The sequence below is a fragment of the Condylura cristata genome, unplaced genomic scaffold (assembly GCF_000260355.1).
Source record: "Condylura cristata isolate star-nosed mole 26May11 unplaced genomic scaffold, ConCri1.0 scaffold00003, whole genome shotgun sequence".
Taxonomy (NCBI): domain Eukaryota; kingdom Metazoa; phylum Chordata; class Mammalia; order Eulipotyphla; family Talpidae; genus Condylura; species Condylura cristata.
Window position 1 is genome coordinate 65,656,948 of NW_004567104.1, and position 19,599 is coordinate 65,676,546.

The following is a 19,599-nucleotide window of genomic DNA, read 5'->3' on the forward strand; positions in this document are numbered from 1 at the left end:
TTTTTTTTCAAAATGCTAACAAGGATCTGAACCAATTATCCATCCACAAAAAAGTATTTTTAAAATTTATTTATTTATGCATACAGAACCGGGGTACAGACCAAAGGCACAGGGGCAGTGAGAGGATTCACCAGGGACAGAGTGGGAGCAGAACAGGCAGATTGACCAAGTATTCTGCTGAGGGGAGTAGTGAGCGGGTCAGGAGAGGTCTGCCACGCTATGTGGTCACCTCCTGGCCGGGCATCAAATTCACACCCAAGCGGCTGCGGCCAGCTTGCAGTGCTGTGTCCTAACCATTGCACCACCAGGGAGGGCCGACACAATTAAACTTTTTAAGATAAAATGAAAAATATTGTTTATAAAAAAATACAGTCTTGATCTATCTGCCTCTGGGTTACCTCCGGGGTTGGTGATCGAACTCATGCTGCAGTGGCTACAATTAGCTCTGCAGTGCTGAGCTTTAACCCATTGCACCACCAGGAGGGCCCCCCAAAAATCTTTTTTAAAAATATAATTTTGGTTTCCATTCAAATTTAGAATGTTCCAGAAGGAGATAATAACTAAAACCTACAAGAATAAGTTATGACAAAATAATTTGGTGTCAGGATAACTGGTAGTAGGTAGTTATTAAAAATAAGCTAAGTATTTTGATTAGGCATCTTTTACATTGTCATCGACAGATTAGTCAGGGTCCTGCAGAGAAACAATTTTAAAAAGCATTCTTTATGGACACGTCTTGCTTTCAAATTGTTAGCTGATTAGTGAGGGAAGCAGTTAGCGATTTTCAGCAGAGTGTGGCTTTTGCTTGGCGGTGAAATCAAGGTGGGCTCACACTGTTACAAGCACAGAAGAGGAGTAATGAGCCTGTACTGGGAAAGTCAGCAATGGTCTTGCAGATGAGGTGGCATGTACGGTGAGTTTTCAAGAATAAGAGCATTTGTTTTAATCATCAAAGAAGAAAAGAACATATCAGACAGCAGAAGAGCTTTTACCAAAAACTGGATATGAAAGAATCATGTGTGGGTCACAGGAGTGGAAAATTTTTCAGCAAGTGTGGAACAAAGTCTGATAAATAGCATTGCCGTTAACAAGCTCACAAAGACTTATGTATCACGAGATTTTTAATACCTTCTTTTTGTATCTTTCTTATTTTGTATTTCTTTTAATTTTGTTGAATATCTCATATTATTTCTACAGGCATCCATGGAGAAAAATATAAGTCTGTGATTCTGAAATTTGTTCCAGTTTTTCCACTTACTCTCTGGGAGATCCTAGCAAAATCACTTAACCTATCTGAGATTCTGATACTTCATCGACTAAATGAGCATAATTATGTATGTAGATGTGCCAACAGAATGTAAAAAACATTAATTGCAGTTTGCAAAGGTGCTCTAAAGAAATCAAAATGCTGCAGAGTATTAAATTGGTATTATTAACCACTACTAACTATTTTAGTAAATAATTACACATTTTTGACAAACTAGGAATGTTGTCAACTGGAATTAATGAGACAAAAGGCAAGTAGAAAGTTTTCAAGACTCAAAATAGTAACTAATGTAGTACTTGTTTTTGAAACATTTACTACCAAGTCTTTATAAAAGTTAGAGATCATTTTAGATGATTGAGCTTTAATTTAAATTATTTGTTGTCAAGGTAACCTGTTTTTTGGGATTTGTGGTAAAAAGATCTTTCCAAATCACAGTCAGATGCTCCATAGGTGTTAGTCAGACAACCACCTGCTACATTATCGACCTTTTTCTTGATTTTGTTCTCTAAAAAACAATTATAATACTATAGATTTATGAAAGTTATGAGATAGTTTTAATGGCTTTATTTATAATTTAGGAATGCAAAATAATTTAGTTTAATATGGTAAAAACATGAAAATGATTCCAATGATTCAATCTTTGAATGCAATCTTTGAATGCAAATTTTTTTTGCTAAAAAAAAAAGATGTAAGTGAAGAAGGCTATAATAGGCGATGTAGAAGGCTATAATAGGAGATGTTTGACACAACAATTACAAAGTCTACCTAAATAGATTAGCATGCTTCTCAATTTAGGTGACCCATTATTGAACTTCTGGGAATGTATAGGGAAGTTTCAATTTTCAATAATTGGATGTCAACTCTGTATTCTCTGTTATAGAAGAAATTGATTCTAAATTAGAATTTCAGATGACTTATAATTAGCTACTTTATTGAGGGACGTTTAAAAACATCTTTACAAGTTAGTTGCAAAGAGTTAAGAAACCGGATCTTATTAAAAAATCAGTTCTAATTCCAAACCTTTACAGTCTGGAGGACTAGTGAATGTCCCCACATAGACAGTGGACAGAAACAATGCTGTGTGTGTCACAAGGCTACAGTCTAAAGCCTCCTTGGGGTTCTCTTGATCATTCAGCTTTAGAAACTTGAGCCAGTCTCACCTCAGTGAGGTCTCTATCTGCAATGAAGCATTATCTCCTGGGAACTTTCTATTCAATATTTGTACTATGAGGCAGAAGATATATTGATTTAAAAGGATTTGAAATTACTCATGATTATATTTGCCACAGGAATAATTTCACCAGGATGAGAATTTGCCAAGTTTTCAGGGGAAGAGAACTATATTTATAACTCTCACATGGTATCCTGTTGAAAGATAGGCAAGAGATCTTGAGACTGATTTTGTCAATTCAATGATAGATTGAGAGGATGAATGTTCCAAGTTCACAAAATATCTGGAAAGGGAGAGACAGCATACTCAAAAAAAAAAATAGAAATTATATGACAGTGAAAAATAAGAATCAGAGGTGTCTTTAGGTTTTGCATTGTGCAACATACTGCTGACAGAGTGTGTTCTCTGCTTGGCAGAGAAGGTCATTCATCAATGGCCTGATGTAGCAATCAGGTTTGCTCTGAGGTGTTTTCTCAGCATTACTTAAAAAAGGGAGGAGCAATGAGTTGCCTGCTATCATTAGAATTTGTACCTGAGCAATAAAATGTTGAAGAATAGGTGCCTCCCTGGTGGCGTAACAGGTTAGCGTGCAGCCCTATGAAGCTGTCCCCAGACACTGCAGAATGAGTTTGATCGCCAGCCAGGGAGGTGACCCACATGGGGCAACAGACCTCTCCTGCTGCACCCCTCAACAGTGTTTTCCAGTTAGTCTACCTGTTCTTCTGCTCACTCTGTCTCTGGTGAATCCTCTCAGCCCCCATACCTCTGGATTGTACCCCAGTGCTTGTATGCATTGATAGATAAATATTTTTTATAAGATGTATTTATTTATGCATACAGAATTGGGGTCTAGGCCAGAGGTGCAGGGGTGGTGAGAGGATTCATCAAAGACAGAGTGGCAAACAGAACAGACAGATCGACAAAGTACACTGCTGAGAGGAGCAGTGGGTGAGACAGGACAGGTCTGCCATCTCCCTGGCCAGGGATGGGACTTCTGCTGAAGCAGCTATGGCTAGCTTCCATGCCTCTGCTTTAACCCTTTGTGCCCCAAGGGAGATAGAGACTTTTTTAAAAACAAATAATAAAATGTTGAACACCAAATTTCAATATAGCTTTTTTTACAATAAACTTAAAACAAACAAACAAAAAAAAAAGTGAGTTCAGCAAATGAATAAGCACCTATGATAAATGACAATGTCTGATGATGGTGATGGCAGGGAAATGAGGTGAAGGATACATGAGATCGCTCTTCTATCTTTGCAGCTTTACTACAATTCAAAAATTATTGTTAAAATAAAATTATGTAGTAAAGCAAGGTGGTATAGTAAAAGATTGGTGGTATACATTGAATTTTCTACCCACTTCTGTCCATTGTTGTGGGCAGGACAATAATTTAGGGAATTAGAGGAAACTAATTTGGACATTATGCAACAATGTCACTTTATTTGAAGGCTTTTCATAATGAACCCAAAGCCAAAAAGGGAGCAAATGGCTCTTAGGACCACAGGTTAAGATTATTATTTGCAAATCATGTTATTAGACATATGCTTTAGGTAGACAAAAAGGATGTCTTATATAGATGCAGAAAAATCAATTTACAAAATCCACATCTGTTCAGAATAAAATTGAGCAAATTAAGAATGAAAGCAATTTCCCAAACTGATAAGGAGAGTTGCAAAAACTTAGTGTTAACATCATAATTTATGGTTTGTAACAATTTCAAGGTGACTTCTGAAACTCATCTTTAAAAAGTAGCAATTTTAAACGTACCAATTTGATTTTACTTTAATTGCATCATTCATAGCTAAAATGCTTTTCTTATAAAAACAATCAGGTAATTTTCTGTCTAATCTTGCACATAAAAATCGCTGCAAATTTGGGACTGTTATACTACAATACTTAGTATATTTTACTTCCTAAAGAACTGGAGATTCTTCTTGTTCTTCGATAAAAGATTTTATTTTAAAATAATCATCTAAATGTACCATAAGGATTTGATTGAAGAGTTGGTTGCTTAATGCTGATCCATTAGCTATACTTCAGGTGTTGACAGTTTTTTTGTTGATCTAATATTTATGTATAATCCATAGACTAAGTACTGTTGAGTAACGTTCAGTATACTGGAGTTTTTCTCATTTTAAAATTTATTTTTGCAAGTTTTTATATGTTGTTTCAGGTAAGTGATTTTCAATACTCCATTATTTTTCCATTAAAAATTGCATATTGTAGGATTAATTAACACATATCTGAAAATAACAATGAAATGATGAGAAAAATTGTTTTGTAGCTTCTACCTGTACCACAAAAGTTTAAATGATACTGTCACAAGCCCAGAGCTGCAAACTTTAAACTCCTTAAGAGCAGTTTCCAGTAGGAAATTACTGAATAAAACAACTTCTGTTTCATTAATTAAGAAAACACAGAATACTAATAATGTCATGAAAGCACACACACATTCCAAATTCGGTTTATTTTATACCCTTCAACTTCCTCCCACAATATAACTTGTCTTTTTGTTGGTAATTAGCTTTACATTTAAACAAACTAACCCATGACAAAATCACAATATATTAATAACTAGTAAAGGTAAATTATTGGAGGGGTGATTACAATGTGGCAGTCCTAAACTTTAAATGGGCTACATGACTCATGAGACTTTAAGCTGTCCGTTTAAGTGTAGACATGTTTGGGTTAAGCAAAGGTCATCTTGATGAATTTTAAGGCAAAGGTTTGTTCCTGAAGTGATGTTTCTTTTGGTGGGAAATACCCAAAGGGGTATAGAAAATACTAGGTTAGCATTGCCACTCTCTTCATGTTTTTGAGGAATACTTGTCTCCTCACATTAACAAAGAATAGGAAAGGTAAGTCTCTGTTCATTCTGGGAGGTAAATTATATCCAGAAGACATAGCATAACTTTGGTCAAAGAAATACTCTTGGATTTATAGGCCCCGCTAGCTACACAAGAAGGCTGAGTTCTATGCTGCCTCGATTCATGTTTCTCTTTTCTATATATTCAAAGAATTATCTTCTAGTGTTCTAATAATTTCTCAGATAAATACATTATCTGGAATAGTTTTATAAGCAGAAACTGAAAAGAAAAAAGAAGATGTCTAGGGACCTCCCTGTTGGTGCAAGGGGTTAATGTCTCCGTACTATCAAGCTATTGACAGTTAATGCAGCAGGAGTTGGATCCGCGGCCAGGGAGCTGACCCACATGGCACTGCAGACCTCTCCTGCCCCACCCGCTGCTCCCCTCAGGAGTGTATGTAAGTCAATTGTCCTGTTCTGCTCCCCACTCCTTGGTGAATCCTCTTACCTCCCGGTACCTTTAGTCTACACTCCAGTATTTGTATACATAAATGAATAAAAGCAATTTTTTTAAAAAGATATCTCAAATAAAGGAAGATAGTTATCCTTTTATCCTAACTAACAAAAACCAGCATTTAGAGTTAGAATTCTAAACCATTTTTATTTGGACAATATTTTAAATTTGAATGAACAATTTACATTTGACAATCAAAATGTACACTTTTTCAAATGTACTAGATATGAACATGAAAAAGCTATGAAACACAATTAGGTCCAATTGGTAATAGAGTCAATTGGTAACTTTTTTTTTTTGTAATAAGACTGAGACATTTTGAAAGGAAATTTCTGATGTTGTGGAATATGCTGATTTAAGAAATATTTTTATTTAAATAGTTCATTGGTGGTAGAGACATCCCAAAGCACATTTGAAGAAGCTATTCTCTGTCAAATTACTTTCTCTTTGTATAAATGGATAAAGCCTTTTTGGACATTTAAAAGGAGACTATGGTTTCTGAGATCAACCTGAAGTCACCTTGACAGAACAATATGAGCTTAAGTGGTCACAAGGCAAAGAACTGACTTCCATGTCAATGAATTGAAAAGAAAATGAAATTTTATGCCAATGTATATCTTGATCACATTTTCAATGCAAAATAAAGCTCTGTTATTATAATTTAGAAGATTTTAAAATAAAATTGTTTCTATTTTTCTCCTATTTAAAAGCATGAATGGGATACCAATGTGACAGATTCATATAGGATAGTGGGAATGGACTATTGTGAAAATAGCCATTCACAATATACTTGGCAGGGCCCTCACTGGTGGCACAACCCAGTTAGCCAGAGCACTACCAAGCTGGCCTTGGTCACGTAAGTGGGAGCTCTATCCCCTGCCTGGGAGGTGACACACATGTGTTGTGAACTTCTCCTGTTTCGACCACTGCTCCCCTCAGCAGGGTACTTTGTCCATCTGCCTGTTTTGCTCCCCACTTTGTCTCTGGTGAATCCTCTCACTGCTTCTGCACCTCCAGCCTGTACCCCAGTTCTGTTTGCACAAATAAATAAATCTTAAAAAATAATAATAATATGCGTGGCTGTATTTTTTCTATCTCCTTGAATAATGCTACCTCTTATAGCATTTCAATTTAGACAAAAATATGGAAATAAATGTAGATTGCTAACAAAAATTGATATCTTCAGCTTCAGCTCTGATCCTATTATTCTTTGACATATTTTACTAGTTTATCATTAATTAATTTGTCATTTATTGTTTCATTGCTGTCTTAAGGAAAGTAAGTGGTAGAAACCTGACAATTAGCCCTAAAAAACCTTCAATTTGTTTGGTTTTTAGTTCTACACCTGTGCTAAACCCCTCCCATATTTCTACAAAAAGTGATTTAAGAATGACTTCTTTGATCTCCTTCAATAAGAAATACTTCCAATAAATATACCATATAAACTATTGGTCTAAAATTTGCAATTGATTTATGTTTTTTTTCTCCCACTCGGATGCTTTCCTTTTATGTATTACAAATGATGTGTAATAATTTTGATAATTTATATTAAGATAATGAACAAATTTCACCAAAGATGTTAAGGATACAAGAATGTGCAGATAAATGTTTTCTACATCAGTGGTTTCCAGCATCATCTTCATTTTAAGTAAAACAAATCAACCTTATTAGCACAGCAGATTGGCTAGAGGTTCTACATTTTTGTATAGCTGAAGAAAATAACGAATATAGTAATGTGTTTGCAGAATATAATGTAATTAATGAATAATTTTGACTGTGCATCTTCAAATTTTCTGGAACATTTAAACCAAGTGATCAAGACAAAAGTAATTTTCTATTAAGTAAATCATTCAACAGATATAGTTATTCTAACTGGGTTTAAGATTCACCAATCCATCTGAATGTCATTTACTTATATCCATCTGCTTACTAAAATGATAAAATAATTACACAAGCATTTAATGTATGGCATTATTCCCAGAAAAGTAAAGATGGCTTTCAAATAAAAATAATTTAGAAAAATAAGGTAAGATTTCAATGATCTGCTCCAGCTGTAAATCACTGCTGAATGTATACTAATTGAAGAATTGAGTGTGAAATAATTATGTATACGCTAGGAGCCTCTGCATACCAAATGCATGGTTGTGAATGTGAATTCTGTTTCCACAGTCATCTTTACTTCTTAAAGTTCTCGCAACAGGTTAAAGCAAGTACATGAAGCTATCCAACCCTGCTTCAGCACAAGTTCAACCCCCAGCCAGGTGACCATATGGCACAGCAGACTTCTCCTGTTCAGCCCCTCAACAGTGTACTTAGACAATCTTCCTTTTCTGCTCTCCACTCTGTCTCTGATGAATCCTCTCACTGCCCCTTCACTTCTGGCCTACATCCCAGTTCTGTCTATAATAATAAATACATCTTAAATGTTTTTAAAAATAAATAAATTTTCCTTTACTTCATTTCATATAACATTAAGGGATATAGCAAGGATTTAAAAAGTATTATTTTAAATCTTTCATCATGATTACTTTTCAAAGCTGGCTATTTTCAGACCCATGTTTCCCAATTTTTTGTTAATGAGAATGAGAGAAATACAATAGAAAATAGTAAATAATGCCAGATGGCTACTTAGAATTTTATGTGGAACAAAGTAGGAAAGTCCCCAGGTATTGTCTTGGGTTGTCATCACCACCTCCCTCGCCTGTTTGATTACAAGTCAGAACAGGCCACCCCCTAACTAGAGGGGTCTGAGGAAGTTATGTCTGGATTGGCTTGAATGGCTCTGTCTCTGTTGCCAGTCATTCCCTGGTGGGGTCTTTTCTTCCATGGATAACTTGATTAAACTGCAAAGTATCTCTGAGAAGAACAAGAGTCAGCCATCTCCATGGAACAAATGGAAAGGCTACTACTTGTTTGGTAGTTAGGCTGTTCATGTGAAACTGTAAAATACTGAAAAATTTTAGAATTGCAGTAAAAGTGACAGAAAAAATCAGTCTAAGTTCTAAACAAGTGATTGCATACGAAGTGGTGCATATGATTTATGATTCATAAATTGCATGAGTATTAAACATAGGTATGTGCATTTTAAAGTCAAATTGAGAGAAAATAATGACTTCATAAGTATAATAAAATGCACTTTACAATTAGAATGCATTAGAGGGTTCCCTGGTGGTGCAAGGTTAAATCTCAGCACTATGAAGCTATCAGCAGCCACTGTAGTAAGAGTTTGATCCCTGCTGGGGAGCTGACCCATATGGCACAGCAGACCTCTTCTGCCTCACCTGCTGCTCTCCTCAGCAGTATATTTCAATAGACCCACCTGTTCTGCTCCCCACTCTGTCTCTGGTGAATCCTCTCAAGCCCTTCCCCCACCAACATCTGGCCTACACTCCAGTTCTTGTATGCATAAATAAGTAAAATAAATCTATTTTTAAAAAAAGAATTAGAAATTGAACTCTAAAGTACATATGCTATTTTTAATCATACAGAAAACTTTTTTTAGTACCCACCAATTAAAAAGGTATTTAAGTTTACTTAAGTTATCAAAGTGACAATAAAAATTGGGCCTAAAAACTTTAAGGATAAATTTTCAAAATCTATTTTTAATAGAAATTTTAAGGAACACTTACATCAGTTTGATTTGGTGTTACATCTCAGCCACATACCACTGACAGAACTGTGAAATTACCTAAATTTTTCATTCCCTCACCCTGACATAAGCTTTTACTCTCATCAGTTCTATCATTAAGACCTGAAAATCTCTCCAAAATAAAAGTTTTTGCCATTTTTAAATGACTTTTAACTTTCACTAAAATGATAAGAAGAGTCATCAAAACACAGCATATAGTAATACAATGTACTAAAAGAACAAAAAGTGCTTCTCTATTTAAATCATCTCGCCACAGTGCCATAACATGGATATCACCATATTAGTTTATATAACAAAATCGAATTTTGAACTGCATGTGTGTATATTTGGATGTGTGTGTGTGTATGTGTTTGTAGTGATCATTGATGCAAGGCTAGTGTGAGAGATCTCAAAAGTGAAAATGGCATAGAAGACAATGTGAAGAGTTAGTAGAAAGTACTAGTAAGTAGAGGCATTTTCCTGAGATTTAGTGCTAATATTGTCAGTGGAATTTAAATAGCAGCAAATAAAAAGGCTAATTCTCTTGCACTAAGTAGAAGAACAAAGGATCAGCCCCAAATGGCTTTTAGATTTCTGATGAGGGAGGGGTCAAGTCTTAGCACTGTTAGTCTATTGCCAGGCACTGTGGCCTGAGAGGATCCCTGCCCAGGGAGTTAATACTATCAGCTAGGAACACACTGGAATTCACAGAATGTTTGGACTCCACCCGAGAATGTACAAACCAAAAACGGGTTGATGTTCAATTTAATCACTTTCTGTTTTTAATGAGTCTGAGATTACCCAAGTAAAACTTAGTAGAATTAACATTTTAATCCGAGTCTACCACTAGAGGCCAGATTCTTTTATACTACATTGCTGTGGATATTTTTCAATTGTGCTATACTAAACATCTTTGGGATTTACTATATCTAAAGTGCAGTCATCTAAGGAAAAAAAAAAGTCACTATCTTTGCCTTACCATGATTTTTCAGGTGAATTAGTATTGGTTTCATGTCCCTTTGTCATGTATATAATTTTTCATGAATTTAAAAATGAGTTGTGTCTTTTCTATATTTTTTTATACATCTACATGTTCTCATTGCCTGCAAAACATTTTGAGAATCCGATACATTTTAGAGGACTGAGAAATACGTTTTGAAATTCACTAAGCCCTAGCTTGCTACAAAGAAAAATGAGATTTTATTGCTTCTTTTATGAGTAGAACTAACTTATAATTGGGCTAACCCTATAGGAATTCTAAACAAAAACAAGAAAATGAGGCTCTCACTGGGAGCTCATTAAAGATCCCTATACTCAAAAAAAGTAAGTCAATTGTTTTCCAGATAGTTTCTGAAAATTAAGCTAGTGTTTTGCTCACTCGAGCCCTGATATATCCAGCTTGATAGTTCTACAATAATTAGTAAGACTCTTACCCCTACAAGTTAAAACTTGAGAAGGTTGAAGTCACCTTTGCAGATCATCCTGACTGTTTCAACCTTTTTAGCTTTGCATAGAGAAGTGAGGACTCAGAGATGGAGCAAAGATAGCGAGGGTATTAGAGCTACATTCCTAGAATCACTTGGAGAGCGTCCAGTAAAGATAAAAGGAAACTAGAGATCTTGCAGAAATAAAAATGACTGTTTAAGGTCCCAATTTTTTTCTCAATTTTTACTCAAAATCTCCATTGAAACAAATTTCCTCTCTAAGATGTCTTTCTGTCCTCACCTTTGTTAATTGTTCAAATGTATCTAAGAAGTTTCAGGTTTCCCATAAAAAGTCTTGCCTTGACCCAGTAGATTCAGACTAGGAAGGTTTTTGTGTTTACAGTATTCTCCTTATCCTCTGTTTTGATCTTGTTTCAGGCTTGAGATATGGTACTTCCTCTGATCTTTCCCTTTGAGAAATATTTTATTGAAAGAATAGCTGATTGGTTAGATGTTTTGGAAGCCAATAATATAATCATAAATGTCTGAATTGTTAGTTGTTAGATATGATTCTTAAGTGAATTCATTAAATATATAAAAATATCAGCTAGATTAAAATAAGATTAAAATAACACATATTACAAAATGCAAAAAATACAAGTAACTCAAGAGCTGTAACTGCCATGTCTTCAAAAGAGGACATTCTAAACCATTCTTATTAATATTTAGAAAAATAGATATTAACTGAGGAATCATGCAGTTCTTTCAACTTTTCTTACTTTATTAATTGAATTCCCAAATGTCCTGCTAGGTGAGGATGTTCAAAATTGTTGACTCAAGGTGTGATGTACAGATCTTACTCATATAGTTTAATAAAACTTCATATCTGTGGCAGCATGCTAATTTTCATGACAATAATTCTGTGTTCTATTCATCCATTTGAGATCTTAGATAGGCACTGCATTTTTGTATTAAACCATTACCTTTTTGTGAGTACTGATTTCATTTCATAAATACAGTAAAAATAATGTGCTATCCTCATGAAATTCCTAGTCTGGACCAACCTGAAAAATAAACTACAGAGATATTTGTGTGGACTAAAAAAAGCTACAGAGATATTTGTGTGGATTTAAATGTCAGTTTCTGTATAGAAAATATTGGTAGAGTTCATTTAGATCTGTGGCCAAGACATTTAGAAACTGTCCCTTTCAAAATCTTCTGACATTAAAAAATCCTATATGGGAGAATTGAGTAGCTTTAGAGTTTGTTACACTCAGCCAAATTTACTGATAAAGAAAGAAAAGGGGGAAAAGAAAAACATGACTGATACACTAATTCTCACTTCTAATAAATTTCCTCTGCCCTGTTGAGAAATGTGAAACAATGTATATCATGCACCTACATGATTAAGAGGCATAGTAAGGAAGTAGAAATGTTCCTTTAGATGAAGTTCCTCCACTTTGAAAGAGAAGTCCTTGTGAGTTAACTGAACTTTCACCAAGAAACGACTAAAACATGTCGATGGAGTCCTTCGTATATATGATTTCTAGACTCAAAAACTATAACCTTGAGTTTCCTATTTTCCTTCACACACACACATACAAACCCATATTTGATTGTTTTTCATATTCTAACTGAGGCCAGTGAACGCACAGATCTGATTTTAGAAAGTTATGCTTTAAAAATACTAAGTTGTTATTGTTCTTCCTTTCTCGATCTCTCATTCTCCCATATTTTGATCATTTATCTTCCAGCTGATCTTTATATAGACAGATAAAGATATCTCTACCTCTCTCCATATGTCACTCACGATCCTGTCACCTGTTACATCCACTTTCAACAATGTCTTTCTTCATGTTGAAATGAAGAAACTGATGGAGCAGTTCAACAATATATTTATATAAATCATACCGTTGTTAGATATTTATTGAACAGATATTGTATCACAAGTATAATGCATCAAAATGGCAATTGTTTTCTGTGTTTAGAAAACATACATATTCTTGCAAAAAGGTTAGATATAACCCAAAGTAACAGCAAAGAAATTCATCTGTACTACTTACATCTATCCAATTAGTGTACTTTGCTTGCTTTTGTGTCTGCCACAGAATCCCCAAATCAATTTTTCTATTACTCATAGACTCTATGGAAGTTAAAAGGTGATTATTTGAAGGCATCAAAAATATTACACCTTATTTAATTGTTAAGTTCAGAGAGACTGACAATACCAGAAACAGAGAAGAATTTAATGATTATTTAAAATTATGTGCGGGTGTTTGTATGGTTGTAATGGATGATTGCATGTAAAAATGTAGATAAGTTTATGATGGTAACTATAGTTTTATGAACTCTTTTCAGAAATTTCAAATAGAAGTGAATGTGAGACCTATTTAATTATTTAATTTCAGAAAAAATCCATAACATGGAAATAAATCTCTGAAAGTGTTAGAATATCAAGGAAATCTAAATTGCTAAAATAGGTAAAAAAATTCAATAGCCTGATAAATACATCTACTCATTTTTTCAATTATATTCCTGTTGGTAATATTTTTGCCAAGTTCCTTTGAAAATATTGCCTTTTTGTTTTCATATGTCTTTAATGACAAATTCACACATAGATCTTATTTCCTGTCAAAAACTTTCACTATAAAATTCATTTTCAGTAACTTTATTTAATTAATAGACTGTATTCATTAGAGCAAACTGGTTAAAGAAAGAACCCCTGCTGTTTGATTCAATAAAATTAGCATCTGAAGTTTAATGTTTATTTCACTTAATTTTCCTTGACTCATATATCATGAAAAATCTGATTTTTTTCAATATTTTTCTTCACTTTCTAACAGATTTCAGATAATGAAATACATAAGTGAGTTTTGCATCCTCTACCAATATTGTTTTAATAATTTAAATTTTAATTACCAACATATAGGTTTTTTTTAGACTATGTGTGAAAATAGGTCAATTGTATAAATATGTTATGCTGAGTAACCTCAAATATTGATACTTCTTGTCATAAAAACCTATAAGAAAAATAATGTTGAATTTATTTTAAAATGCTTACAACCACCACTACATTTATTATATCTATATATAATTTATATTGTAATATAAATACATGTTACTTATATTTATGTTTATTATATCATAACAGATCATAATATATTGCTTTAAAATATATAGTTATATTTAATATTCTATTATTATGAAAATATTTTTATTTTATCCTATCATAAGAATTCCCCATTTAGGTAAAAGTACTAGTACATCCAAACTTGATTTTAACGGCTTTAATCTTCTGGAAAACATATTTGAATGTAATTGGTTTCCTTTGCTATCTTATGTATTTTAATTTACAAACTTATTAAAAACTGAGTGCACTTTAATGAACTGTTGGTGGATAATCAAATAGGCCAACCACTACAGAAAATATGGTGGTTCCTCAGAAAAGTAATATTAGAACTATTATATGATCCAGGAAACCCAGATCCCAGCTTAAAAGAAAGATAATTTTTTGATGATTTAAAGATATTCCTTTAAAAGAAATAGCATTATTAAAATGGCAACCTTACTCAAAATAATAAACAGATCAAGGCAATTCCTATCAAAGTTTCAAAGGCATGCTTCACAAAATATGTAATAAAAATTACTGGAAATCATAGGTTCCACAAAGAACCCAAATAGCCAAAACAACTCTAACAACAAAAACAAAAACAAAAAGATAGCATAATACTTCTAGATGCCAAACTATGAAAAGAGGCTGTACTAGTCAAAACAGTGTGATATTAGAACAAAACAGACACACAGGGCGCTCCCTGGTGTCACAGTGGGTTAAAACACAGCACTAACAAGCTAAAACCACTTCAGCATGAGTTTGATCCCCACCCCAGAATTGACCCACAGGGTGCAACAGACCTCTCCTGACCTGCCCGCTGCTCCCCTCAGCAAGTACTTCTTGATCTGCCTGTTCTGCTCCCCACTCTGTTTCTGGTGAATCTTCTCACTGCACCTGTGCCTCTGGCCTGTACCCCAGTTCTGTATGCATAAGTAAATAAATCTGAAAACACACACACACACACAGATGCACTGCCAAAGGAATAGAATAGAGAGTTCAGAAATAAGCCCAACTTCATGGACAGTTAATCGATGACAAATAGGTACATTGGTGAAGGGACATTTTTTGTTTAAAGTTGTGGTGTGATATGGTAATATATATGAAAGTTCTGATCATATACCCAGAAAGTATACATATCATCATAAACCAATGTTATTTCAATTTAAAGGAATAATTGAAATCCAAACCTCAAAGATATTTACACATCTGAGTACATAACAGTACTATATAAACAGGTAAGAAGTGGAAACAACATAAATGTCTATTAGTGAATGGGGAATAAACAGAATGTGGTATATATTTGTACTAAAGCACTATGCAACTTTAAAAATTGGAAGGAGATTCTGTTATATGCTATTGTATGAATTAATCTTGAAAATATTATGCTAAGTAAAATAAGTCAGTCACAGAGGAAGAAATATATGATTCCACTTATGTAACATATCTGCAATGGTGAAATTCATAGGTATAGACACTAAGCTGAAATTGTGGCTATTTGAGACAGAGGGTAGGAGGTGAACTTTTTTTGCTTAATGTTTCTAGCATCTCACTTGTAAAAACAGAAAAACATTTCTAATAATGTAAATGTACTTAATGCAGATTTTCAGAACTGTACACTTGAAAAATGGTAAAGATGGAAAATACACAGAAATAAAGAAGGATTTTTTTTGGATTTCATCAAACTTTTCAAATATGTTTGGGGTGAAAATTTTTACAAATCCCTACATTAAACCAATATCGGACAAGCCTGATTTGGCCTCTCAAGTTGTATCTCTGGTGGTACACTAAGGGTATAAATATTTTATCTGTGAAAATGAGCCATTGTGCAGTACATTAGTATTTAAAAATGTATCTGAAATTAGATGTTAAAAGAACAATTAAAAGAGCAATGACAGAAAAACCACTGGCCAATACCAACAAGGAAACAAGATTTGATTGAGACTATCGCATAAACAGACAGGATTTGGAAATATTAAAAAAAAACAAAAACTCTTTGCTCACCAATTAAGAATTCATCACTCCTAGTAGAGGAAACAGTGCTACCTTTTAGACATTTTATTCCAAATGTGAGGATAAGTGACATGATTACCTGATTAGAGTTTAGTTTTTATAGCTGGGCTTTTGAATAAACTAAGACTTTTATATTCCTATCTCTATGTTGCATTTTATCTGCTAATCCTTCCTTGTTTCTGAAAAAGGCACAAATTGAAAGGGGAGTTTATAAGTTCCCTCTCGGATACAAGTAATAACTTGCAATACAGAGTAGATTGATGGTAATTATCTCCAGACCCCTATAGTACTATTATTAATGATAATGGTGATTCAAAATGGAAGTCCTTTGAATATGAGTAAGTGGTTGTAAAAACTGAAATTTCAACCTGATGAATTCACATGCAGTCAATTATCTTTATAGAACTTCCCAAAAGGATGGAACGAGCAATTGCAGAGAATATATTCAATTGGATCTGGCCTTTCAATTTCATGCTTTGGAGCTACTTTTATATAGCAGTGCTCATTAAAAGAAATGGTTAACAAAATTACATACTGGATTTATTTTTTAAAAAGGAAGATTTAAACATAATTTTTTTAAAAGATTTATTTATTTGTACATACAGAACTGGGGTACAGTCCAGAGGCTCAGGGGCGGTGAGAGGCTTCATCAGAGACAGAGTGGGGAGCAGAACAGGCAGATTGACGAAGTATACTGCTAAGGGGAGCAGCGGGCAGGTCAGGAGAGGTCTGCTGCGCCATGTGGTCACCTCTGGGGCAGGCAGGAATTGAATTCATGCAGAAGTGGCTTTAGCTTCTCAGTGCTGTGCTTTAACCCACTGCACCACCAGGGAGGGCCTAAACATAAATTGTTTTAACCCTGCTATTAATTGTAGTTGATAAAGACAGTTATACTTTTATGTCATATAGTGTTCCTGCTAGAAGTAATAATTTAAGTAAGGCTTGAATACCATCAGCATTTTTGGGTGGTGATCTCAGAAAGCAAACATAAGTGACCAGTAGAATGAGACAAAGATGTGGGAAAGCCACCATATATATCTATTATTAATAGCAATGCCTGCCATAAAGGAATTTGTACCAATGGGATACATGCCCCTTCTTGAATTATAAACTGAGAGAAAGAATTTTGAAGGATCTATTAACCATCTGTTAGTGCATTGAGTGTTGACAGCTTTGACATAGTACCCCTTCCACGTCAACAATTTGCATTTATGTTCATAATGAGTGGGCTGCTATACAAAATGAGGAACACTAAAGGAAAAAGTCAGCACAAAACAAAACAAGTGACATGCACTTGAAATGGTATTTTGTTAGCCTGAGAAGAGTTTGAACGAGGTCAGAACTGTTTGCTGAAATGAGGGGTGCATAAAATGGAGGAGATAAGGGAAGCCAGAAATTTCTGCTAAGGTCCACCCTCAAAGCAACACAATTCCTACATTATATCTGTTCTCTCATGTATCTATAAGAAGGTAGTAAGTTACAAATTCTCCAAGTGATGCAATAAAAGTTAACTGTTGAAACAGCCCTTGGTAATATAACTGATTCTGAATCTATGGTACTCATCAGCTCTGTTCTCCAGAAACTTTTAATTTGACTTGAAAACATGCTAAGTAGGACTATTTCTAGGAGTATAAACCAAGTTTTGTGTTATCTTTGTAGACTAGAGTTGATAAGTTTGTTTTTTAATAGTTTTTATAGAGCCTTGAAACTGTGAGAGGAATTGTTTGACATTCATTTCTCTTCACACACGTTTAGCTCCAACTACTGACTTCCTCTATAGAAGCCAGACTTCTATTCCTTTAGTGTTCAGGACTTCAGATGGTTACAGCCACCTACCAGAACATTGGAATCCAATAAGAGGAACCAATTCTGCTTAACTTATTTATTCTCCTACCAAATGCATGCATTATGGTCATTGGTTAAATAAATCTGAGTACCTTAAAATAGAGAACCTCAAAATATTGTCCCCAAGTTAACATTAGTTGTACCTATGAATTAAAATGAATGTATTTTATATGTTAATAACTGTGCCTTGTTCAGATTCACCTGTGCCTACATGAAACTGTTCAGCAACACAGGTTATCTTAGCAAAGCCACTCTGCTTGTCATATTTTCTGGATTACCTGGACTCGTCTTTTGCCAGCCCTAACTAGCTAATTGTCAATTGCTTGCCTCAAGCAGGAATACAATTTCTTAAATCTGGAACTTTTCCCATTAATTGTTACTGAGTGTTTCCTCTGGATGTTTTAAACTCTGCTGTAGTCAAAGGATATCTGTCCAAAAGCAGGGCTACATAGGAAATAAAAGCAACACAGGCAATGCCCTGACAGATTATTTTTGCCAAAAGTTCATTAGTTTTCATAAATAACAACTGTTCAATTTGTTGAATGCCTTTGGCTAAATTTTATAGTTCTGAAATACTTGATTTGGACAATTGCTTATATTTGATTTTTAGGGCTTGCCATTTCACTTAGTCACATTATAATATATCTTTGAAAACAAGAATATTGGCATAAAATTTTATTTACTAGGATTGAACTGTTTGCAAATATCCTAATAATTCCACTTTTTTTTTTTAACTTGAACTCATTTCCAAAACAACATTGTAAAAAGTCAATGCTTTGAATCAGATAATGAGTAGGAATGATTATTTATCTTGGATTTCTATGGCTAAATTGAAATTTTCAAGTAAGATATATTAATATCATCTTCATAATTGTGTGTTAGATGATGCTATTGTTAATATTGGCATTCTTTTCAATATTGTATTAAACATTAAATCTAAGGTTTTCTGATTACTCAAGTGACAATAAGTATTTTCCTTTATTAAGTGTTTGAAAGAAGAGAATGTTAGTCCCTGCTTTCTTCTCCAGACAACACTTTTCTCCCAGTAATGCAGAGGCCTGGATGACTAACTTGAAAAGCTAAGACAATGTGGGTAAAAGTCTTTTTTTCCAACAAAGTTCAGTGTTATTTTCTAGGGCCATGTGCTAGAAGAAGAAATAAGCCCAGCAGAGGGGCTGAGAGGGAGAATGTCAATCTGTTTTCAAAAACATAGGGTGTGAGTTATTTTAGTGATGCTTTTTGTGAAAAAATGCTTAGTAACATGAATACTTAGTAGTGCATTCTTTCAAATGTATTGTGCTATTAAATGTAACAGATTAGAATCATAATTTCTACATATGATTAAAAAGCAGCTGTTGTATTTATTCTCTCACACAAAACTCCTCTCATAAGTACACAGCATTTATTTTAAAATTTGGCATACTCATTCAGAAAAAAATGCATTCATCATTAATTTTCACATTCACCTGCATGTTTTCAGATAGTCACTTGACAACATGACTGTGGTTGATACTAAATTCAAAAGAAGACATGTCAAAAATAGTGTGTAAATCTAATATTTGACACTGTGCCCCAAAATTTTTTAAAAAGTGTATTGATATTCAATTTTAAACATCTGTAGAATTTCTCTTACTACTCTCCAGTGACTTTAACTAACAATAGATAATTAATGTTAGAAGTAAGATAGGTTATTTACATACTTATAGTATGTGATTCAGTTTTTAACATGAAAGACAATGGTTAAGAAACCACTTAGAGAACAGAGTGTTCTATTCTACAGATTAAATTTGGAAGTTAAAATTGACCAAAAATGGTTTCT